General features: G+C 43.5%; 1 protein-coding gene across 8 annotated transcripts in view; it reads right to left on the minus strand.

Moving 5' to 3' along the window:
- The window catches only part of FOXP2 (forkhead box P2), a 346,296-nt gene extending 338,692 nt beyond the window's left edge, over window positions 1-7,604 (minus strand). For 3 of the 8 annotated variants that reach the window (XM_035128708.3, XM_035128702.3, XM_035128701.3), the window contains exon 1: window positions 6,778-7,601. The gene's annotated coding sequence lies outside the window, so the exon portion shown is untranslated. Of the gene's footprint in view, window positions 1-6,777 lie in introns of all 8 variants that reach the window. The other 5 variants (XM_088651865.1, XM_060279591.2, XM_088651864.1 and 2 more) reach the window with 3 other exon arrangements.
- Between the last annotated feature and the right edge of the window lie 18,102 nt (window positions 7,605-25,706).

The raw sequence follows: 25,706 nt of genomic DNA on the forward strand, positions 1-25,706 counted from the left end.
CTTTCGTACCTTTGTTATGGTGGGATGCGGGTGGCGCTGTGGTCTAAACCACTGAGCCTAGAGCCTGCTGATCAGAAGGTCGGCGGTTCGAATCCCTGCAACGGGATGAGCTCCCGTTGTTCGGTCCCAGCTCCTGCCCACCTAGCAGTTCAAAAGCACGTCAAAGTGCAAGTAGATACAGGTAAATAGATACCACTCTGGCAGGAAGGTAAACTACGTTTCCGTGCGCTGCTCTGGTTTGTCAAAAGCAGCTTAGTGATGCTGGCCACATGACCCAGAAACTGTCTGCGGACAAACGCCGGCTCCCTCGGCCTATAGAGCAAGATGAGCGCCGCAACTCCAGAGTCAATTGCAACTGGACCTAACGGTCAGGGGTACCTTTACCTTTACCTTTGTTATGGACTAGTCTAACATCTTCCTGGGGTGGTTAGGGGCTTACACTATATGTTTTAAGGCTTCTAAAATATTATTATTTTATTCTTATCATGTTTTTGCCCCTAAAGCAAAACAACAGCATCAGAAATGACACTTTCAAAGCTGCTAAACGACCCCTACCAAATTTATCTTTGGGCAGAATTTGTGATCTTTTATATATTCCTTATGTCAGGATTTACACTTTTTAAAATATGCCTTATTGCCTTTTAAAGCTTGCTTGACTCTTGCATGTTAGCCATACCAGTTTTCTTTTGGACTTTCCTGCACTTCCCCTAATCTAAATTATATATTCTATCTGAGCTGCTATTGTGGTTTTAAATAATCTCCAAGCATCCTGAAGACATTTTACCCTCTTCACTCTCCCTTTCAATTTCCTTTTAACAAAGCCTCTCATCTTTGAGAAGTTTCTTCTTCTGAAGTAAAATGTGACCATTGTTGGACCTTCTGGGCAACTCACACTCATATGTTGAATCTGACAATTCTGTTGTCATTGTGTTTAAACCGTTATTATGAAACTTAAGGCAGACAGTATGTTAGATCTGGAAACCAGAACTAAAAGAAATCTGGATAGAAAAAGACTTGCTGAGCTGTGTGTTATGTTCCTTAATTAAATTTATGCTTATGTTTGACTGTCTTGGTGTGTGGGTGGATACTTAGGTAACTATATCTAGCCCCATGGGTCTGTACTTCAGTAACAATAGAAAGGGAGAGTCTTGTCGCTCTTTCCAACTCCACTAGGTGATGACAGCAGGTATTTTAGGGGAAATCTGCGCTCAATGGAGTAGCTGAAAGACTGACCATAGTTACCACCCATGGACAGACAATTGCGAGGGTCCCTGGGAATATCACAGACCACTCTGAGGATGAGTTATTTTCCCAAGGACTCAGTACAAACTCAGAGGTGCTCAGACCTTGGTATCCTCTACAGATTACAAGTGCCAGCCGTCAGGATTATTACAGAGTCCTTTGTATTTACTTTGGGGAGAAAGAAGGCCTAAGCGTAGTTTAGCACAGCGTTCTGTAAAGGCGCCAAGGAAGCGCTGAATTCTAGTCTTCTACTACGTGAGTTTTGGTGATCAGCATCATCCTGTTTTTCATAACTTGCTCTAAAAAATTGACACCTTAAAAGCATTTGGTCATTTTATTATCTTTATAAAAAATGAGTCAAATGTCAATCCTATTTAGACCCATTGAAGTCAATGGGCTTAAGCAGAGCTAAATGTTGACTGATCTCTGATCCTAAGCAGATTGGATCCGCAGTGCAATCCTACACATATACTCAGAAGTCCCACCGAGTTCAATGAGTCTTGCACTCAGGTACGGCAGCCTATGTCAGTGGAAATTAGGCCTCAGCTAAGTAAAGGATCATGACATAACTTGTCCTGCTGATTTCAAGGGGCACTAAACTTATTATGTATACAATCTAACGTATTTTTAAGTAAGGGTTCCTTCAAACAATATGAATTTTCTACATGAAAATCATTGCCACATGAATGGAAAAGCATAATATAGAGTGCACTAGCAATACAGTATGTTAGGCATACTGTGGAACTATTACATGCAATGATTACTGTAACAGCTCGAAGTTTAATGAGAAGCAACCCCCATTAAATTCAATGGGATTTACTCCCCAATCCCTAGTACGTGTGCTTAAGATTGAAGTCGGCATTTGCTTAAGAATGAGTTTAATTCTACCATTTCAGCTTTAAAAGCTTATATATGACTATATCATCTATGAAAAATAACAATTATGCAGTGATACAATATAAATCTAGATCTAAACTATTCAGTGTTGTGTATTTGTGTTAAGGACAGTTGAGATATATGCCACAGGACTCGTACAATAGACCATATATATTATTTCTATCACACCATTGACAAAAGCCTCAGAAGAGTAATCAGTTTGAGTGCCCCAAAATTAGTATTCAATATTTGTAATGGAACTGATAGCATTCCAAGTTTAACTGGTATGATTTGCAATTTTCTCCACTGACAATCATACCAAAGTACTTCTCGGTGACCTGTGTCCTAAATCATTTTCAGTTCACAAAAGTAAACATCACATTCATAATTTGACTCAGACAACACACAAAGACACATTATTCATTTCTTACCAAGAACCTACCCCAATATTAACGTAGTAAACAGTAACACTTAGTTCCCAAATGCTAAAAAAATAACTTTGGTGTGCCAGAGAAGCAAGTTAAGAAACAATTATCTTAATTTAAAAAGAGAGAGAACAACAGGCCTAACAACAATCAGATAGTATAATTTTAAGCTGAAATACGATCTGAATCACTTTGATCCTAAATATATTTACAAGGCAGCAATCGTAACCCCATTTACTTCCAAGTTTCATTCACTGGAACAGGATAAACATTCTTTAAGACAGCTGTAAATTTGTCTAAACTGAATTGCTTTAACTTAATTTGGTTATAAAGCCTAAGTGACATACACAAACAACACAACACTCAGGAGACCGGTACTCTGGTCAACCCATCACATTTTAACAGTTCATGCAGCATGCATCTTTCAAAATTATACATAGGGTTTTCACACTGCCTACAAACATGCACCATATCTGAATGTAAGTCTCATTTTCAATTCAACTTTTAAATAAACCAGCTTTATATCACATTTCTAGAAAGAACTTGGAAACAATACTGCCTACAGGCGCACTAGTTTGTGTTCTTCCGTAACAGAGTACCCCACCTCCCTTCTTTCCTTGGTTACCACTCAGTGGCCTAGCAGTACTTTTTTATCTTCTCCCATGTACCTCCACTATTTGTGGTAATTAAAGTATGGTCACATTCTACCGAGCACCTAAATCTTAGGCAAAAATTTGAAGTACACTCTACCACAATCAATGGGGTTTACTTCCAAGTATATTAAGTCTCACTGACATTGGTAACGTGTTTAAGATTAAGGAGAATAAACAATTGGCAGCAAGATTCCAAAACGTAACATTGCAAAGTGTTTTAACAAAACGTTTATTTTTTAGACATATATAGTTACAAACCGTTTACACATACTGTATGGCTATTCTGCAATCTTATCTACTTTAAAATATAGGGGAAACATATTTAAAAAAAACAGGAGGTATATATGCACTGCAAGTCACACATTTATTCATTTTCTTTCAGTTACCAATAAAATCATAATAACCGCTTCCTCTTGGCAGGTAAATTCCATTGAAGTTAATAGGCTTTATTTCCAGAAACTACGTTTAGGAAGCCCAAGCAGGCAGTCGGATTTTTCTACTTTAAGTCGCCTCAATATTTTTTAGTAGCAACCATCATAAAAACCTGAGTAAATAATAATAACCGGCAAATAATAAAGTTTCCGGTGTGTTTTCATATGATTCCAGTATGGCACAGCCACAAAATGAAGAATACAAATACTGTAGAGCTCTCATTAGCATGGACTGATCTTCAACAGATGAGGCTTACTATACAAAATAGTCAGTAATACCACAACCAATTGTTTAAACGGCCCGTATTAGATAATCTGTAAGAGTACAGACAGCATTTTTTAAAAAATTAGTTGGCAGTCACATATTTTGGACATGTCAAATTTTAATATGTGAAGGAAAGAAAACGAGTCTTTACAAAGTAGTTATTCCAGATAATTATATTTGCTTGTGCAAAATATTACTATCAATTATAATTTTGCACACCACAAGATCCTTTTGAAAATGGTAGTTGTGCATACAGTAGCAAGAACTGTGTGCATACTACAAACAGTTTATTGTATGTTCTTTAAAATTAATATAGCTAGTATAGCAACTTAAAGTCTAACTTTAAAGAGTCACTCCTTTATATATACTGGTATATAAAAGAGATCACTTGTATGTTTAATGTAGTGTTAGCAAAACTACTTTAAACATTAATGCACTGTAATATTATTGGGCACAATACTTTTTTCTTGACAGGTTTCATTTATCTGAAGCAGAAGAGAAGCAGCAGCAAAATACCTTACAGGTAATATTTTTGTGATTTATCGTCAATTAATAGCGTGCTCTCTTCCACTTCCCCATTTCACTATAGAGCGACTAATAACTTGATCCATCCAACTGAAGTATATCAAGTATATATCAAATATCTGGATCCAGAACAGCAAAGGAACAATAAAAATATGGCATGAATTATTTTACACTGTGATCCTAAACTCCTGAATGTGGAATTGAGTTGTGGAGTAACACAAGCATCAAGCTGCAATTCTATTCACACTTACCCATAAGTAAGTCCCACTGAATAAAGTGGAGTTTACTTCAGAGTAAATATGCATAGGACTCCATTACTATTTAAATGAAATTATGGGAGAAAAAATGATAGGAATTGAACTATCTATGTAAGAGGAAGATCACTGGAGCACTGAAATCTCTTACACTCAGTTGTGTAACATATTTCATTTTCTACTTCAAAAAAGAACTCTTTCTTCTGCACTGTGAATGCACTATGAGTGCAGAATAGTCACTTTAGTAACTTTTCCTTAAAGCCCAGTGACCTTCACTCCTAATCATTTGTTGCCATCTGTTATAAATGTACGGGTTCTTTTCAACTTGATCCCACAATCAACTGTTTTCAGTAGAACAGGTACCCAGATGCAGAAAATTCACTCTGACAATGAAAGCAGATCACATCTTCATTTGGAGCAAAAGCTATTGTACAGAATTTAAGTCCAGTTATTGAAAAGCCTGGTAAAATGTTTTAGTGCAAAGTTACATACTTAGACACAGAATCTACATCAAAGAGCTACCTTGGTTTCACCGGGAACTCTGCCCTATTTTTTATTCATCCTTACACTAAGACCTTTTTATGTTTGGGTAATCACTCAGAAACTCAAGCAAAAAAAGGCAGCTAGCGTTTTGTTTTATTTCTCACCTTCCCTGTCCTCACACTAACAACTCCATAAACAAAGCTCAACATGCCTTAGAGCCATTTACCTACTTGATCTCGAAAGCTCTTAAAATTAAACTTTCACAACTTTCTTGCGTTTTGAATTTCAAGAGTGAAATTCAGGAGAAGACTCTCCCACAGCAAAGGCAGCCAAGTATGCCTCCAGAGCTTCATACAGGTCTACCATTATTATTTATTAATCTAGCGTTGCAGGCTAAGGTTTTCTGTTGCTATTGTTCAAGGTGAACACACTCTCTCCAGCAAGCACAATATATATATTTTAAAAAAAAAACACCACCTAGGAAAAAGGTGGTGTTAGGAGACCGAAGCAAACGGCAGCAAACTAACTAAATATATAAATAAATGAAAGGAATGTGCAGTAACTCGTCCTGGCCAGAGAGGGTACAGGCGAAACACCCTACACGTGCAACTAACTGATGGAAGGAAGAGAAGTCAGTGAATACTGCTACTACAGCCCCCCAAGTGTCACAGCTAGGCCCGTCTTTCCACCTCCTCTTGATGCCAACTTCCCTTTCCCCGTCCTGCATAAGGGTCTGTCTGGCATGGAGGGAAGGGGGGGTGTCTCGCTGCTCTCCCAAAGGCACACGTGCTCCCCGCCCCATGACTCTTAAGCTTCCACCTCCCCGAGAGTGACACAAGAGGAGCAGGCTGGGAGAAAACAGCACTCTCTCTCTGAAATATCACGCCACGTTTTCTCAAGATCTGATTAAAACACCCGGCAATTAGATGGTTTTTAATACACTTTTTACTTTTAGTGAGCAACTGTTAAAAGTCCGCGCAGGCCAAGTTCGAGAGTTTGCAGATTTCCCCTGTACTTCAAGCGCACAAAGGTGCATGCAAGAATACAAACACCCACCTACACAAGTCCAGTAGCACCTCAAGGTCTTGCATCAAATGCACGTTGCGGGCCACTACAACTCAAAGCACAATAAGTCTTTGAGGTGCCACGAGGCTCTTTTGGAGGGGGGGTGTTGCTACACGAGCCGAAGATCGGGCACGTTAAAATGGGGGGGGGGGTTAACACCCTGCCTCGATTAATTTATAACCAAGAAGCCCTCCCGGAAAAACAAAGATGCATGCAAAATTAAGTCTCAGTGTGGGCGTTTGCTTCGGCGGAAGAAAGAAAAGAGGGGGCAGGAGTGGGCCACAGCGTTCGCCACCTGCTAAGAACAGACCTTGACACATGTCACCCTGGACACATGGACACGCCATGTTCCCGGCGGCTTGCAGGCAAACTTTTCTTGCAGCCAGGAGCAGCTGGAGAGAAAGCGGGAGGGGGAGGGGAGCCGAGAGTGAGGGCAGGAGGAAAGTAACTACTGTAGTTAAACCCCAGACTGAAGGGGTGGGGTGGGGGAAGGAGAGAGAGAGAGAGAGAAGGGAGGGAGGGAGGGGAATAGTTTATATATATATATTAAAAACTTACCAGGAGCGCACACTGACTGAGCAGAGTCCCGAGGAGATGGCACGGCGGGGGAGAGAGAGAAGGAGAGGCAGGCAGGAGGTGCACTCGCTCGCAGCGCGCACGCACACGCAAATACAAACACACTGAGGGAGAGGGGAAAGTGTTTTGCAGGAGGAGCTGCTGCTGCTGCCGCCGCCGCCGCCACTGCTGCTGCCAGGACGCGCCAGAGGAGCCGCCGGGTGGGAGGGGGAATCCGAACCGAACAACAACAAGAGAGAAAGAGAGAGAGAGAAGCAGCAGCGTCTCTGAATGGGCTGGATATTCCTCCGCAGGCGGCGCTGGCTCTGCGGTTCCCGGGGCCTGGGCGGCAGCAAGCAAAGCAAAGGAGCCGCCGACCGAACAGCAGCAAGCAGCCGCCACCACCGCCAAAGCTGAGGCAGGAGCAGCAGCTGCGCGGGGTCTCGCGTTCTCTCAGAGGCTCGCGCTGCTTCTCGCGTTCTCCCTCCCCCCGGGTGTGGGGCTGGCTCCCTCTCTCTGGATGGAGTGTGCAGCTGCCTCTCGTGTGTGTGTTTGTGGAAAGATTCAGAATTTTGGGGGGGGGGAGGAAAAATGCGTGTGCACGCACGTTTCTCCCCCCCTTTTTTGGGGTGGAGTGGGGTGGCAACGGCTCTGTAGGTTGTATTCCTAAAGTTGTGTTCCTCTAAGCCAGGGAGGGGCTGCGAGTTTCTTCCCGCCGCCACCAGCACTCCCGCCCCACCCCCCAAAAAGTGTGGCGGGGTCAAGCCAGCAACGTTCCCTCGCCCCCGATGCTGCAGCCTCCCCGCTTGCCAGCCTTCTCCCGAGCAAGGAGTCCTGCTCGCGGAGCAGGATATTATTAGGATTCGCAGTGAAGCGTCCTCCTTGACGTCAGGTCCACCTGCTATGTAAACAAACCACCCGAGAAGTTGTTTGCTCTTCTCTCTCGCTCTCTTTCTCGCTCTCCCCCCACCTCCACTCTCGCGCCACAACCAGTCTAGCAAACAGGAGAGGGGAAAACAAAAGCGTCGTGTCAAATTGGTTGCGCCACAGCAGCTTTTCGGCTAGTACTCCAAAAGGAGCAAGGGGGGCGACTTCTCAGAAGGAGGACAGGAAGGACTGCAAGAGCCCTTTAGAAAGGCTGCTTTGAAGCGTTGGCCCGGGGGGGGAGGGGTATGTGTGCAAATCTCAGACTTGGGCCGCGCTTTTAAGAGTTTGGTCAAAGCGCGCGCGTTTCAGACTCCCTCTCTTCCTCTCTCCCCCTGCCTCTCTCTCTCCCTCTCCGGAGGTTTAGTATGCCAATAAAACTCAGGAGCTCAACTCTGACCTTCAAGCACACCCCCACAGCGAGGAAGGCGAAAGGCAGCGGGTGGCCCCACACGTGCTACACTAAACACCCAGCCCAGCTCTCCTTGCAAAGAAAAGCGTGGTAAATCCCGCGCCAGCAGGTTGCCTGCTGCGTCGTCGTCCTCCTCCTCTAAAGGCGGGAAAGAATGAGAGAGACGGGGGTAAATGGAACTGACGCCTGGCTGACAGCTACGCTCCGATCTTAGATGCCCCCCTTTCCCCCTCCCGTTTGTAGGTCCCACAGCGGGGCTTACGCTTAGGCAAACGCACACAGAACCGCAAATTTACATCGCCCTCCATAGCTGTCAAGTTTTCCCTTTTCTCGCGAGGAAGTCTATTCAGCAAAAGGGAATTTCCCTTAAAAAAAGGGATAACTTGACAGCTATGTCGCCCTCTTGTGCGTGTCTGCTCAGAAGTTATTCGTTCAGTGGGGTGGGGTGGACTTCCCGAAAAGGACATTTAGTAACTCCATGTCAGAAAGCGCTGTCTGTTGTCGAGTAAGTATGGGAGGCACACTGCACATGCTTGGTGGCACTTCGGTTTTAATTGGAACTCCGCGCGTTCCGAGGCTGAGCGCGCCTGTGGCAAATGAAAGCCTTGCGCGCGCGGCCGCCTGGCCGGTTCGAACTCGCTGCTAGAGCGAAACTGGCTCCCTTGGCTGAGCTTCGGTTTCGCACACTAGAGAACCGACAACCCCCTTCCCTTCCGCCATAGTTGCTGGCCTCCAGGCTGATGACTAAGGCCCACCGAGCGCCCGCCCGCTCTTCCTCAAGAAAAGACGACGAAACTTTTTGGATGAGATGCAATTAAAAGCCCATCCATCTCCTGCATTGCAATGGCTAATAACGTCCACAAAAGCCTAGAGTCTGGTGGTGGCACATCAAGCTAGTTTTACTGCACGCAACGCGAACAACTCCGAAAGTGCTTTGTAACTTCTGCTCTGGTCTGGCAAGGAGTTTCCCGCTGCGCTTTACACACACACGCCTTGCAGAGCCATGAAAACGGCCAGGCAACAGTCGCATATCCTTCCCAACACCTTTCAGCCACGGATCGTGTTTCCAGCTCCTAACAGTTGTTGCCCCTCACCCCAAAAGCAGGGGAAGGGAAGCCTGATCAACAATGCAGTACTTTAATTTTAAATACATTCGCACGTCCGATTTTTCAAACCGCGTAGCATATGGAAGCGGAATGGAGATAAATGAATTCAAGTATTCCGGCTTTTGGGGGGGAGCTGTGAGAAAGTTTCTAAAAGCAGAAAAACAGAATGAAATACCCGCATCGCAAGTTTTTAATCGTTCAACTTGCTTTCATATTTCTGCATCATTTTGCAAGACTAGTGCTTGGTTGGTGATTAATTAAGAAGTGGAAAAGGAAATCCTACATTAAAATTTCGCGGACTTTCCTTGGATTCAGTTTGTTGGTGGGACTTTTTGAGCGCTTTTAAAGAGAATTCAAAAAGTTCTTTTAAATTAACCGAAGATCTGGATGGAACACGATCGTCGCTCAGAATTAAGGCGAAAGTTTCTCTAGACGCAGTTATAGGTTGCCCACCGTCGGTTGGAAAGCGCGCGCGCGCAGTTGATAGTGGTGGGGAAGAGTATCTGAAAGGACAGAAAGGAATTACTATGCAAATTTTTCCTTTCGCTTGGGATTTGGACGATGCCCACATCTTTACTCATAAGATGAAAGCAATTTTGCCCTGGTTGTCCACACACACACACACACACCCAAGTTCAATATTTCCCCCAAGAAACCGGAGAGGATGAAAAAAACCGGAGAGGGTAAAAAAAAAGTCGGAAAGGACACACTTTGCTGAACTTTCCTTTTTTGTGGGGTTGCAATCGTTCCACTGCCGGAGAAGTGCAAAAAGGTGCAAAGATTTGAACCGTGTGCGTCTCATGTTTGGACAATTATTGGTGGGTTTTTTTTGTTTGTTTGTTTTTAAAATGTGCGTTCTGCAAAGCAACTATTCCCGCCATTCCTCTGGCATACTTTTCGGAGTGTGTTTGGAGGCGCCTGGGCAGCAGATGAGACTACCCTTCCCTCCCTTGCTCAGGTCTGAGAGGCAAGGGAAGGCGGGGGAAGAGAAAGCAGGAGGTACCGTACGCAGGACGCAGGTTTTGCTGAGAGCCGAGGGCTCTCTCCTACCCAGATTGCTAACTCTCAACCAATAGGGCTCCACCGGGTTCGAGAGGTGAAAGTTCAGCCCAAGGGCACGCGCACTCCAGGCTATTGACTGCTGCAAGGCGCGGAGTGCTTGTTGATGGGTGGTCGTAAAACATCTTCATTTGCCTCTCGCAACTCTTTTTGTCTTACCTCCGCCTTCTTTAATTGTCCGAGTTGCTCATAAACCTTGATGGCTCGTTAGCACCGCGAGCCTAAGAGGCACGTTTACTTGGGAGGAAAGACGCACTGGTTCCAATGGGACACTTGCGCTCTCTCTTTTTGTTTTGTTTTCCCCCTCTTTGATTATTTGTTACTTCAAAGAGAGGAGTTCTAAGCAGTCCCACGCCTCGTCCCTAAATGCATTTATCCGGCCGCGATTGCAGCGGGGCTTACTTCCGAGTAAATGTGCCGTGGAGCGTTAGGCTGCGTCGCTAAGCATACATGGTAGGGATTCCTTGAAACCATTCAGGCACTTATAGTTTATTTTATTTTATTCTACTGCCATGCTCATTTGTTTAGGATCAGGGCGTGAGTCCTGCGACTGGGGGGTTCCTCGAAGTTGAGGAAACCACAGTAATAATAATAATAATAATAAAGTTTCTCTAAGCAGTGGGCGCCAGACATCAAGAGGAATCTGGGGGCGAGATGAACGGAGAACGAATACTCCAGTTCTGGGCAGATCTTAAGTGCCTCCAGACAACTCCCGTGAACCTTCAAACGAAATAATTCACCGAGCGGGAAAGCAGGCAGCTCGCTCGCTCGCAACGCGCAGCCGGCAGCCTTGGGGCGCAAGGTAGTGCTTTTCTCTTTCCTTCCCAAGCGCGGCGCCCAGGCCAGGCGAGAAGGCTCCGGGGCAGTGTGTGGATGTTATCCCCAAAGGTCCCGATCTCCCGGCAGGCATGTCCAGAGCACAGTTTCGGCGAGGGGGGGGGAGAGTCACCGTTTCCTTTCGCCATCCTTTTTGTGCGTGTGACGAGTTAAGCCGCGGATCAAACATAAAAAGGCGCAGGAGCTGCCCAGCCTGGAGCCCAGACAGCGGCCAAGTTCGTTTGGCTGCTTGATCCGACCGTGCTTTTCTGACATGCAGCCGCCGAGTCCAACCCTCGCCCGCCCCCCATTGAAAAGACAGAGGAGTCTGAATCGTCCCCTTGCTTCAAAACCTGTTCCCAAATCTCACGCCTCTTGGAGTTTCTCGTTTCTCGTTAGTTTTAACTCAGAATTTTTAGACTGCCTTTTGTTTCAAAGAAGAGCTTTCAGATCTCCCCAGTTCCCGCAGGTAATCGCCCTGTTCTACTCAAGGGGGATACTACCCACCTGGCAAGATGAGGTGCGTTTGTGTGTGTGTGTGCGCGCGCACACACACATACGCACACGGACACACACACACACACACACACACACACACAGCCCTTCTGCAACTGAATTGGGAGGTTGATCTTTAGTACATTTTCTTGGGAGTAAGGATTCCACTTGCAAATCAGTGGGAACAACTTAGTTTGAAGTTGACCTGCAAAAAAGGGAGTGAGCACAGTGTGGTGGTGGTGGTTGTTTTTGCATGGCAAAGTGCACCACGCAGTAAAACACACAAAACAATTCCCCCCTCGCCCCACCCCAATCAAAGTGGTTATTAAGCATGAATTACCCCCTTCACTTTCTGGTTTAAATACAAACTGGGTCCTCCCCCGCCCGCCTTTGTTCCTGTTTTGGGCTTGATATTTTCAGTCCAATCGGGGAGTTGCATTCTATTCCTCGCTTCAAACAACCCTATTTCAAACGTCTTCTTTTAATTAATTTAATGTATGTATTTTCCTTGCGGCTGGGTGTAGATCAGATTGCCATTTTTCATTATGATTGTTTGTAAAGGCAAGGAACAAAACAATAAACAGGCTGTTCTTCAAAATGGGATTATTCCTCTCTGCGCACCCACGCACCCACTTCTCCCTCCCGCCCCCAATTGTTAACGGAGATAGTTCGGGAAGGGAAGAACACGCTGGCTTTGAAAAACTGAAATCAAATCAAGGGGAATTCTTCCTTAACAACAGCAAAGGAGTGACTAAATTGGTGGAGTTACACCACCATCTGTCGTTAAGCTTCGGGACTACAAAACCCGCGTAATAATAAATCTTAATGAGAGCTGGCACCCCACCCCCTTTATCCATCTTATGCTTCCCTGACAATTAGACTCACATGTAAAGCACATGACATTGGGAACTGCAGTTTACCCTTCACAGAGCAATTCCCTTCACTACGCTTCCCATGATTCTTTGTGGAAAAGTCATGCTATGCAGCCTCATTTTCAACTTTTAACTCTACTTCCTAGTGGTGTTCATGTAATAACATACTGATGCTGTTCCAGCTGTGTACAACACAATCTGCCCCGTCTTCAGACATATGGTGCTGGCCATCTTTTTTGTGACACCAAATCCCTTCCACCTTCACCAAAACTGTCAGCTGTTCCTGCTTGTTCTGGGTTGTTGCTGGACTGCTGCTCTCATCACACCTCTCCACTGGCCGTGCTGGCTGGAGCTCATGGGAGTTGGAGTCCAACAACATCTGAAATGCCATGAGATTGAAGCACATCTTCCCCAAAGAATCTTGGGAACTGTACTTTCTACGTGAGGCTACCTTTGAAGGTGACCCGGAAACTACAACTAATCCAGAATGCGGCAGCTAGACTGGTGACTGGGAGTGGCCGCTAAGACCATATAACACCGGTCCTGAAAGACCTACATTGGCTCCCAGTAAGTTTCCAAGCACAATGCAAAGTGTTGGTGCTGACCTTTAAAGCTGACCTTTAAAGTCCTTGGCCCAGTTTACCTGAAGGAGCCCCTCCACCCCCATGTTCAGCCCAGACACTGAGGTCCAGCTCCAAGGGCCTTCTGGTGGTTCCCTCACTGAGAAGTGAGGTTATGGGGAACCAGGCAGAGGGCCTTCTCGGTAGTGGCGCCTGCCCTGTGGAACGCCCTCCCATCGGATGTCAAGGAAATAAACAACTATCTACTTTTAGAAGGCATCTGAGGGCATCCCTGTTTAGGGAAGTTTTTAATGTTTGATGTTTTATTGTGTTTTTAATATTCTGTTGGAAGCCGCCCAGAGTGGCTGGGGTATAAGTAATAAATTTATTATTTTTATTATTATTATTATTATTATTATTATTATTATTATTATTATTATTAGGGTGCTGGGAATTGTAACTCTGTAAGGGATAAACTAGAGTTCCTGGGGCAAGGGTGCACTTTATGTGTGCTGTGTACACAGCCTACTACTTTTCTTCAAATACTTACACAATGGACGATCCAATCCTAAACATGTTAACTCAGCAGTTAGTCCAACTACGGCACCCTACTCCAAAATTATTTTGCATAGGTTTGCAGTTGCAAAAATCCTGCAGGAATTCCCGCTTCTCTTTTCCATAGCCCACAGCATTCTGTCCAATCTCTCATTGTCACTTGAAGATATATATAACATCTAACCTGTGAGTGAAGTTCAGTGCTCTGATCAGCTAAGGGTCTCCAGGTAGTCGGAGGGCCTTTACAGAGGTGGCACCTACAATAAAGGAGAGCCCGCCCACCCCAGTTAGGCGTGCACTAACCACATTAGAGTTTGGGCATATCTTAAAAACAAATCTGTCCTCCCAGCATAAGAGCCAACTCCTAGGGAAAGGGCTTACCTGGCGGGGCTTACCTGCCCCGCCCCGCCCATATTTTATTCAAGTTGCACCTCTGCCTCCCAGGCTTTTACTGAATATAAGTACTGGTCTGGCACATAACACTATTTCTTTACTGTGGAGACTTCACTTCTAATGTAAAGCATTAAAAGAATGAATTATTGTATTAGAGTTTATTGGTTGATAGTTGCATCATGTTTTTTTTATTGCAGACAACTGTGTGTGTGTGTGTGTGTGTGTGTATCTATAAGTTGCTGGAGGCCATCACAAGGGGGCAGAAGGAAAACAAAGGGGGTATTGCATTTGGCATATTTTGACTTCAAAATCTGAGTTCCCTTCTTTGGGGTAAAATATAGTCCAACGGAGTCCTTTCATGGTGACTGATGGGAGCTGATGGGATGTGCTCCTGACCTCAGCTTCTTCTTCTGCCTTCTCTCAAGGCACACAGTTCTGCCTTTAGTAACCCCCCAAAAGGTGAGGGAAAGGGTGTCCCAACAGTTTTCCCAGGCTGTTGATGGTTCCTTCAGGAGCTGATGGTACTGCACTCCCTGGTCTGGGCTTGCTTGCTTCTGTGTGGTCCGTTTGGTGTTTGCCCCCCCTCCCCCAGCAAAAAAACAAAACAAAACACTTTAATGCAGGCTACTTTTAAAAAAATGTTAGGACACAATCCAGAAAACAGTTACACCATTTTGGTGTTACATTGCTTTGGGGTTTTCATACATTTTAAAGAAAACATCAAACAATAATACAAATGTATATCTTTAGGCCAGGCATGGCCAAACTTAGCCCTCCAGATGTTTTCGGACGACAACTCCCATCATCCCTAGCTAATAGGACCAGTGGTTAGGGATGGTGGGAATTGTAGTCCAAAACAGCTGGAGGGCTGGAGTTTGGCCATGCCTGCTTTTGGCTGACATAATCCCACTAATCAAGCTGACAGTACATAGCAAAAAGGGAAGGTGGGAAAGAGCTTGTTAGATTTAAAGATCACCAGCTGCCCAGACACCAAAAAGATCCATGAGGTTCTGTCAGTTTTATTGGAAGGGTTTTGAATGATTAACGGAATGCTATGCATTCTTTGATTTTTCCATTAATCTATCTATCATTTATATCACAACCTTCCTTCCAAAGGAGCCCAGGGCAGCAAACAACAATGAAGTAAAAGCAATACAATTAAAAATAGAATAAAACATATTCAGAACATTTAAAGACATCAAGAACATTTAAAAAAAACATTTTAAACTATGTAACACTTACAACAACAGCAATAACGAAAGTGTTCATGAATGTATACAGCAAACCCTCCCCATTCAAAACACACTCTAGGGCAATAATAACAACTGGAATAAAATTAGCAATCAAGGCAATTTATAATGCAGAAAAACAAGTAGCACGCAAGACAATTAATTTAAAATTGGAGTCCAGCGAGTTATCAGCTGGTAGCTAGGAAGAGGAGATTTCCAAACATCCTATTAGGGCTGCCATTATCTGGGAATCTGAAGCTTCTATCAGTTTTCTGTCAGTGCAATTTTTGTTTTGATTTGGAAACAAATAAGTGCCCCTGGCTTCTAAGATTGGATGGATTTCTCGTAAGGTGGGCATCTCCAGTTCACAAACAGACTCCTCCACCATCAGCATCTAGGTTGGTATTCATCCAGTATAGAATTCCGTGTGAGCCTGATCTCTCCAAGATCAGCGGAAGAAGTTCTGCCAGATGCTCTGTGCTGGGAGGTATTGCTTCCAGCTGAGCTGCTTCAGCAGGGCTTACCAGGGCTTCAGAGAGATGGAGCAGAAGAGCAAGTGGTTTAACAGCTTCAGGAAGGAAGCCTTTATTCTACCAGATACAGAAATACTTCAGTGAGACTCAAGCAAACCACGTTTTGGTCCAACATCTCTCGCAATGTGGAGATTCCTCCGGGTGAGCTCTTTGGGTGGTAACAGGCACCAAAAGCGAGTCTCGACTTGTTTGTTTGATAAATGTAATTTAACCACACAAACCGGGGGAGGTGATGCCTTCTTGTTGTTCCCTTTGAATTCGGCATGTTTGCTTAGGGCAAAGAGGGCTTATGTTTTAATACCTGCAATTGTACAGCTTATTGAGAGCTGCTTCACTTTAGTTCATTCTACCCATCACATCCCGTATTCCTGCATTGCATGGCCTTTGCAAGTTTGGGGAAACATATTGCTGCATTTTTAAAAGTAGTGCCTAAGTATTTGTGGAAAGGGGGAGATTATGCTGTCAAGAACTAGTGAAAGATCATTGCAGTTGAGAAATAAATTGAACATATTCCTAAACGTTAGCAATATTTCAGGTGTGTGTGGATTTTATACTTACCAAAGCCTAACCACACAAATCCTTAATGTGGAGGAAACTTCCTATTAAAGTAGGTAAGGATTGCAAATATTCAAAATGAATTTTCAATAGCACCTGAATCGCATCATCTTCTGTACTGGATTAAAAGTGGGATTTCATTGCTAGATCCCAAAATTTGCATGGAAAAGCAGCCCCCAAACAAGGGGTTCAGCTCCTCACTTGTCCCCCATTTCTGAAACAATACCCCTTCTGTCCTTCCTCCCATTTTTTCTTGTGCCACCACTGCCAAAATTTACTCCTAGTATTCAATTTAGCATCATGATGAAAGTTATTTTTAAACTAAGCATGGTGGTGACTGCTACCTCAGGCATGGCTTTAACAAAGTTTAAAATGTCTGGTGTTTTAGATTCATCTTCTTAAAGAATAAAAACGTGTATTTATTTTATTTTATTATTTTATTTGAATAACGAATATATCACTTACCGGTAACTACTTGTCTCTATGTGGTTTACAGAGATACAATACCTAAAATAAGAATCAGTTACACTATAAAATCAGACTTCAGTTAAAATGCCTGATGGAACAACAACAACAAAGATTTCAGTTGGCACCGGACGTTTTTAGGCCACATTTGCTAGATTTTGTTTGTCTGATTTCACCTGGGAGTTCCATAAAACTGGGCCCACAAAGCTCTGGGAGGATTTGGGTGATGCACTCAGGATTCTCCTGAAGGTCTCAATTATTGGGCAGGGATATAAGGAATAAGACAATTCTTGAGGAATCCTGGCCCAAATTGTTAAGGGCCTCATAAATTAATACAAGAACTTTGAACCTGGCCTGGTTGCAAATGGGCAGTCAGCGCAGATTGTTGAGCACTGGCTTTATGTGCTGGCGATAGTCTGCAAGAACCATTTAGCAAGCAAACAGAAATTAAATGTTGGGGCTTGAGAGCCACAGAACATGTAGCTCAAGCACAGGGAGGCAATTTGTCCCTTATGAAGTGGTCTGGTGATACTGGAATGCTGTGTGAGACGAATCTAATTGTTCTCCATTGCTCTGTGCTACAGTTCTGTCCTACTGTTATCTTTTTTTTGACACTGATTGTTTTTGTGGTTTCTATTTCCAAGTGATTTCCAAATGTACAGTTTTAATTGTTATATTTTTGTCACCTGCCCTGGGGACATATGGTAAAAGGTGGGCTATGAAAGCAAGTATATAATGAAATAAATTGTTCTTTTGGGCAAATAAGCAACAGGGAAAGTACTTGGAGTCAGCAGCTGTCAAAGTTTATGACATGGCATTCACCTTCTAAACTTACTACTCCTCTGTGACCTTACCCCCCCCCCCCAAAATCCCCTCCTTCTTTGATATAACTAGATGGTTTAATCTCTCATCCTATCACTTCTCCCAAACCTGCTTGCTTGCTTATTTATTTATGTAAGTATATCTAAATGAGACTTTTGTGGAAATACAACAAAGAATGCACACCATACAAAAATTACAACAATAAAATACTAGTGAGATCAGAGAAAGGTTCTGTGACTACTGGCTGGATCACATTTCAAAGGCCTGTCTAAATAGCATTGCTGTCAGGTGATATCTGAAAGAATCATAGAGTTAGAAGGTACTTCAAAGGTCATCTAGTCCAACCCCCCTTTCACCCGACGTGGGGCTCAAACCCACAACCCTGAGATTAAGAGCCTCATGCTCTACTAACTGAGCTATCCTGATGGCAGGGATAATTCCTGTTAAATGTCTTCTGGCAGGGAGTTCCACTGGCTCTAGGAAAGGCCAACTGAACCCCTGGGATGTGGGGAACCACAAGAAGTGCCACATCAAAGGATCTCAGTGATCAAGGAGCCAGTCCTTAACGCACTTTGGGCTAAAGCCCTCTAGGGTTCTGTGTATTAACACAGTAAACTATGAAGCTGCCCTAGTAGAAAGTTAGCAACCAGTGCAGCTCTCTCTGCAGAGGGATAACATATTGCCAACAGCCTGCTTCCTTGAGCAGTCTGGCCACAACGTTCAGCAGTAGCTGCAGCTTCCAGCCCAGATACAAAAGTAGCCCCACGTAAAGCACATTTCATTTAATCGAGTTTTGGGGTTAGCAAAGCATGAACCACTGTGGTCAAGCCATTGCAGCCCAGGAACGGTCACAGCTGCCATGCCACCTGGAGCTGGTTACAGGGGTGCCAACTTGACTAAATTGGGGGCGGGGGCGCCAGGTATGCCCCACCCCGCATAACCAGTCACATGACCTGGTATACGCACACCATTTGAATGGCAATGCCCATCGACTTTGGAAGGGGCTGGCCCCCTCAAATATTTTATCGGAAGGGGGGCAAAGGGACCTCGGCCCTTAGGAGTTAGATCCTATGGCTGGTAGAAAGCACTGCTAGCCACAGAGGTCCCTTGGGCTTCTAGTGACAGAGATGGATCTGGGAGTACACCCAAACTGTAGGCCTGCTCCTTCAGAGAGACCAACAACTTCTACATCTCCAGTGTTGTTTCCATTCTGAGGTAAAGGAGCTAACATGGGGTTGTAACATTTTGGGAAACCCAGAAACTTGACTGTTTATTAGCCTATGATTGTCCATCGGGATGATAATAATAATAAATAATATTTCTTATACCAAGCCCATCTGACCGGGCTGCTCCAACAGAGAAGAAGAAAAAATCAAATATTAAAAGCCATGTGGTTTGTCGCTCCACTGATGCCTCACTCCACTCTGAATAGAGACCTTTTCCAGCCTCAGAAGACAGCTACATCTTCTTGATTTGAAATGTACTCAGCCTTCTAGGCCAGAGGCAGGGGCCTGAACTCAAGTAAATATTCTGCGCTTGAGGGACAGAGAGATCTCCTTAAGCTATCCTTGTTCTAGAAACAAGCGGCACACCTTATGTTTGAATATTTTTATATATTAATGTATTTAATATATTGTGTCTCTTCCGGGCACAATTCAAAGTGTTGGTACTGACCTTTAAAACCCTAAACGGTCTCAGTCCTGTATACCTGAAGGAGCGTCTCCACCCCCCATCGTTCTGCCCGGACACTGAGATCCAGCACCGAGGGCCTTCTGGCGGTTCCCTCATTGCGAGAAGTGAGGTTACAGGGAATCAGACAAAGGGCCTTCTCGGTAGTGGCACCCGCCCTGTGGAACGCCCTCCCAGCAGATGTCAAGGCAATAAGTAACTATTCTACTTTCAGAAGACAACTGAAGGCGGCCCTGTTTAGGGAAGTTTTTAATATTTGATGCTGTACTGTTTTTAATATTCGGTTGGAAGCCGCCCAGAGTGGCTGGGGAGACCCGGCCAGATGGGCGGGGTATAAATAATAAATTATTATTATTATTATTATTACTATTACTATTATTATTACTATTATTGCATTGTATTGTTTTTATCACTTTTCTGTTTGCCACTCTAGGCTCCTTTGGGAGGAATGGTGGGATATAAATTGCATCATCATCATCACCACCACCACCATCATCATATTGCTGTAAGTCATCTTAAAAGTATTCTTTAATTTAAGTAATAAAAATAACCTGAGGATGTTCAATTTGACAGCAAATGGTGGAATATTAGCCATATTTGTCCATGGCAGCAAAAACCTCAACAAGACTGGCTTGAAGACTGCCAATATTTATTGAGGCAAAGACTGTTTAAAAAGAGAGGCTATTGACATGGACTTTAGTGAATTTGGACAGACAGCAGTTCATATGAGCCATCTCAGAAAGGTAGTTTGTATGTAATGTGCTTGCGTACCATTTTAAGCAGAGATCTAATGTTACATCTCTCCCTTTACCACTTTATCAATTAGTGTTCTGTTTCAGTGGTTTGACATCTGTAACCAATATAACAGTGTTTTGCACAGAAGGGCATCTCCAGTGTCTTACAGACTGATCAACTAAGTGCCTTTGGTGTGTTAAAACGGACAAGGGGAGGCACTATGAGGGGCAGTAGTCCAACAGGGACTTAATTTTGTTAACTTAGGATTTAGCTTGCCTAGAAAAGTCATCTGTAAATGATTTAGTCCTATTGAACTCAGAAGAACTATAGTACACTGCATGGTCTCCTCTGGATGATCACTTCTATGGTTACTGTTACTAACATGCTGTCTTGCTCACTGAACACTGCACTTGCTGGGCTAACCCCCCACCTCCACCCCAAATACATGAGTTACATTGCTGTCACTGGGCCATGGTCCCATATAATTCCCAGAAAACATATATCTGAAATAGATGGCTGGTTAAATACTCCGCAAGTTTCCCTAGGAAAACTATACTTCCTTTTGCTGCACAATTTCTCTGGAATTCGTATTGTTTTAAATTTTAAGTTCTGCATGCTTCCCTTATTTTTATTTAGAAGATTTATAAGGCACTTGACCAAGAAAATGTCTCCAAGTGGTATACAAAGATGCCGAGAATGGTAGTTTCTAGTGGCCACTAGAATTTCAAGAGAGGATGAGCAAGCGACTTGCACTTCCTTTCCTGGTAGTTCTAGGCCTTTGCTGAAGGGTAGAGGCACACATCTCCATTGGTGGGAGAATCCCAGTATTTCTCTCTGGATGTGAGAGCTGTGCCATGGGAAAACACTTGTTGCAAGCCAGCAGCCGTAGAACAAAGGCAGAAGTAAGGACTGGAGGATAACCAAACAAAAAAGAACCCTGCAAGATCTTGTTGGTCAAGAAAGGCTTAATTGGAACAGAAATCCCTAATACTGTATAACTGTTTCTTACTAGGAGGATCCAATGGCCAGCAGGGCCAGTCCTGGGCTAGAAGATACTAAACAGCCCTAGAAAGATGTTGTTCAGTGGCTTATCACACAGGATAATTGCATGCACAGCTGAAGGTTGCCAGTTCAAATGCTAGCAGCCCCTAAAGGAAAACTGAGCATCTTCCTGTTTTGGATAACACCCAAATGGAAAGAGAGAGAGAGAGAGAGAGAGAATGTGAGACACTGGTGCTCCCCCACCTCTGTGCTTCTTCTGAACATTCAGAGTAGCTCATAATTAGCACCACCACTTCTTCTGCATAACCAAAAGTAATTAGCACCCAAGGAATTGGAGAGGTTCAAGACAGACACAGAAACACCAGAGAGCAAGTGAGGTGACAATGAAGGAAGGCTACATGAGAAATGTCCATAAACAGCTGGAGAGATTTCTCGAATGCAGCATGGCAATAATACCACAATCAGCTTTTTACGTTTCTTTGTGTTTTTAAATCCTACTCATTCTCAAAGGCTCTGATTTATAGTTGCAGTAAATGTAAAGTAATATAAAAGAAAGTAAAAAAAAGGTTTGTGTGAATGTTTACCTCTCCCTCTCTCACTCTCTCTCTCTCTCTCTCTCTCTCTCTCTCTCTCTCACACACACACACACACACACACACACACACCAACATTATTTATAGGCTTCCCTAGAACAATGATGTATCTGGGCCCGTCTCAGAATAAAAATACCAGTTTTAAAACACAATGCAAAATAAGTGAAACACAGCTTAAAACGATATTCCTTGTGTCTTTGATCAGACTTATTGCAGGATTTTCTCTGCTTGCATTCTAAGTATAGTTTCCCTCAGCACAGAAGAATGGGCTCTGCTCAGTGGGCGAGAGCAGTTGGATGCAACATTATCACCCGCTGGAGTCCTTTATGCATTGTATGGTCATATTGCTTGGGAAATCCCTCAGAAATCCACTCGCTTCGAGGGGTGAACCATTCTAATAGGTCCTCCATCCTTACAGAGAACAGTAACTGTGAACCTAGACACCAGTAGGAAGTACTCTGACTAATCATGACAAGAAAAGAGATGTAAAACCCTCTACTTTTAGGCCAACTTCTTTTTTCTCCTAGTAAACCAAATCAAGAGCAACTCCGTGGTTGCCATGGCAAGCCATGAAGTCCTGAGCACATCCCAGCTGCATCAGTCTCAGCATGGATGCTGAAATGCACCAGAACAAATAATCCTGGGAGTTCTCAACAGCACGTCTGTCAACTCACTGGGGTGCTGATGGGTAGCAGAGTGGGTGGTACGTTATCAGAATCCCTAATCCGTCCGGAGCACCCAAGATACCACCCAAGACTGGTACTCAGATGTGTAGGGAGCCTGGAAAGGGAAATTGAATTCCTAAAGACTTCAGCATCCACCTACACCTCCTGAGTCTAAACGGGTGCTGAGGGGGCAATCCAGATAGGCACAGCTGGGAGAGACCAACTCAGCTAGGTCAGTGTCAGGCAAGCCTCCTCATTCACCATTAAGTCATGGATAAGAGAGAATTTATTATGAACCAACTTGTCATTCGGTAACAGCACATTTTAATTCCATTCTTCTAAGTTTCCCAACTTTCCAAAGTTTACAATATACAATGTATATTCACAGCGAGGTTAAAACCTTCCCACCATGTTGTATCTCATGTTGCACTCAGAGAGCTCTGTCCTTCCTTTCTGATGCTTCCCAATGTATTGTTTACTTATTTCATAAAATCTACGGCATATGACGATTAAAAACAACCACCGCCGTTTCAATAGGAAGGATAATCCACTCCCTCCCCCCAAAAGATCACTTGATATTTGCAAACTATGTTATAAGCTGCTGGATATAATGGCATGCCATAATAACTTTGTTGAAACCTGCAATAATTACAAAGTTCATTACAGCAGATAACACTTACAATAGATCAATCAAATTTAGGCTGCAATTCTATGTACATCTATTCAGAGGCTAGGTTGTGTACACATGATACCTTTGAAACACACTCAAAGTATATTCCCCACCAACACCAACACTTCTCAAAATTTCTGGGCACTGAGAAAAGTTTCCCCACTAGTGCTGTAGAAAACCACACTGTTAGACTGTCTTAAACACAGTTACTAGTGTGTAATTCCAATTGGACACAGTGGGACTTACTTTTCAGTAGATATAGCTGGCATTGGGCTTTGGACATATGTATTTTTGTAGCTTCTGTTTTATTTATTTAATGTAACTCCTTAATTTCAGTCACCAAAATACTATAATTGCAAAATAGTAGTAGTAGTAGTAGTAGTAGTAGTAGTAATATGGAGAGCAGTATTTCCTGTGGAATGTGTTTTTTAAAAAATATATGACTTCAAGTTACCTTTAAAAATACGATGCGCAACTATTTTCATAGGAGTTTCAACAATAGAATGCACATAATCTTCTGTTTCTTTGCAATGTCTACTAATGCACCCTAATATTATTGTCATTATTATGTCTATACCACTTCATATTTTTAGGAAAAGAATCTCAAAGCAGATATCTACACTAATATGCGCTCATATGATTGTTGTTTCCCACTTGATGCATTTTTAAAATAAAAAAGTAGGCTTTGATTGCAAGTGAAATATGAATATAAATGAATCTTCAGGAATGACACCATGTATGTATGTACAATGTATACCTTAAACCTTTGAAGGACGTTCTATTAATAATAGTTATTTGGTGCCACCTAGTGGTTAATAGGTTATTGGACTGGTTTAACGGCATCCGTTTTAGATCATTGTCAATATTTCAATTAAACACTTTAAAACTAATAATGACAACACACTGTTTCCCCATATGTGTACAGTTCAAATACCAACCCCCCCAAAATACCACATAATTAGGGTTGCTTTGCAGACTTTACATGCTTACCATCATGTGTGCCATGCCATGGTGGTAAGGAAAAGGTGTCCAATGCCAGCTTGTTGATGTTTAATTTGTGTGCTTGCAAAGCTGTACCTGCTGCATGAATGACACTGGTTTTCTGTGCATGCGTGAAACAAGCGCCCACAGGGTTCCATTAGGCCAGAGAGGTTTTGCTTTCAGTGCATTGAATTCCCTGTTCGTTGGACTTCTGCAATCTTTTCTTGCTGTGCTTTGCACTGACGATGGGGAACCTTATATCCTTTGTACAATTTAAGGTGTCTTCACACATGTGCATTCATCACTGGATGACCAAAAGGGAGGAACACAGTGTGCAAAACAGCCACAAAGGGAGATACAGGACTCTACAGCCCCACTTACCGGTAGCTCCCTCTGATTGCTGAGGTTTGGAGAGGCTCTGAATGTGTCAAATACCAGCATGGGGAAAAGGACAGCAGAGCAGAAATGGTTCAGTCTCCATCCCTCAATGCTGCAGCCTCAATCCAAATCGTTCAACTCATGACTGCTTTGACATTATTATTATTATTATTATTATTATTATTATTATTATTATTATTATTATTATTATTATTCCTATCCATGCATGTCTAATTTGGCTTGTTCCTTCTTATACAGAGCCCATCTCTCTCAACCCGAGTCTCCTGTTTTAATAGCTGTATTGATTTAATGGGATTGCTTTATCCTACCTTTTAATTGTGTGATGCTTCTATTTTAATATTTTAATGGGGTTGTTTTACTGTGAACTTTAATTATGGATGCTTACATTTTAAGGTCTGTGTAACAGGAGATTTTTTTTATACCTTGTAAATTACTTAGAAGTCTGCTTTGGCATTAAGCAGTATATTAATGCTTTAATTCATTAATATAGGCAAAGGGATGATTGCACAGAGCTTCCCCCTCTATTGAAGTTACGAAGCAAAACACCTTTGCAGGTAGAAGGAGGCCTCTGGGGGCCAAATTAGGCATGATCGCTTCAAGTGCCATGCCTCCATCTACAACCATAAATAGCCACTGCAACCTCACAATCAGTATTGCAGGAATCATGGTATGCCTCTTACTGCAGTACTGGTGAAAATCCCCCCCCCAAGCTGCTATTCACTGTAGGGTGGGCATTGCCTTTGGCACCAGTGGATGTTTCCCTCCAGCAGCAAACAGTAGCTTTGCATACCCTCCAGGATTTCTGCGATGAAAACAGGGACGTCCCATTCCATAATGGTAATTTCACTATTTATACCCCACACATCTTACTGAGTTGCTTCAGCCACTCTGGGCAGCTTCCAGCATATATAAAAACATAATAAAACTGTTATGTACTGAGCTGAATCCTAGAACAATAGGATTCAGAATCAGCGGGAGCTACCCAATCCAACTCCAGGTGGAAGTGAATCCGCAACCTGATTGGCCTGCTGGAGCAGCCAATCAGGCGGCTGGCAGAAGCGAATCTGCTACCTGATTGGCCTGTAGGAGCAGCCAATCAGGCTGCAGGCAGAAGTCAATCCACAATATAATTGGCCCACAGGTGTAGCCCTGAAGTAGCCAATCACGCAAGGCCCATTGTGTAAATAATGTATATAAGCAGATGGTTTTGGGAAAAGAGCCATTCTTCTTCTCCTCTTCTCCTTGATGACTATGAGCTGAATAAAGAGCATGAAATTCACTCTCGACTCCGAGTACATTTCAAAAACATTAAACATTTTTTTAAAAACTTCCCTATATAGGATTGCCTTCAGACAGCTCGGGGGTCAGATAACTTCACAGCCTCCAACATTTCTCCCGTGAA

The sequence above is a fragment of the Zootoca vivipara genome, chromosome 9 (assembly GCF_965207765.1).
Source record: "Zootoca vivipara chromosome 9, rZooViv2.hap1.1, whole genome shotgun sequence".
NCBI lineage: Eukaryota > Metazoa > Chordata > Lepidosauria > Squamata > Lacertidae > Zootoca > Zootoca vivipara.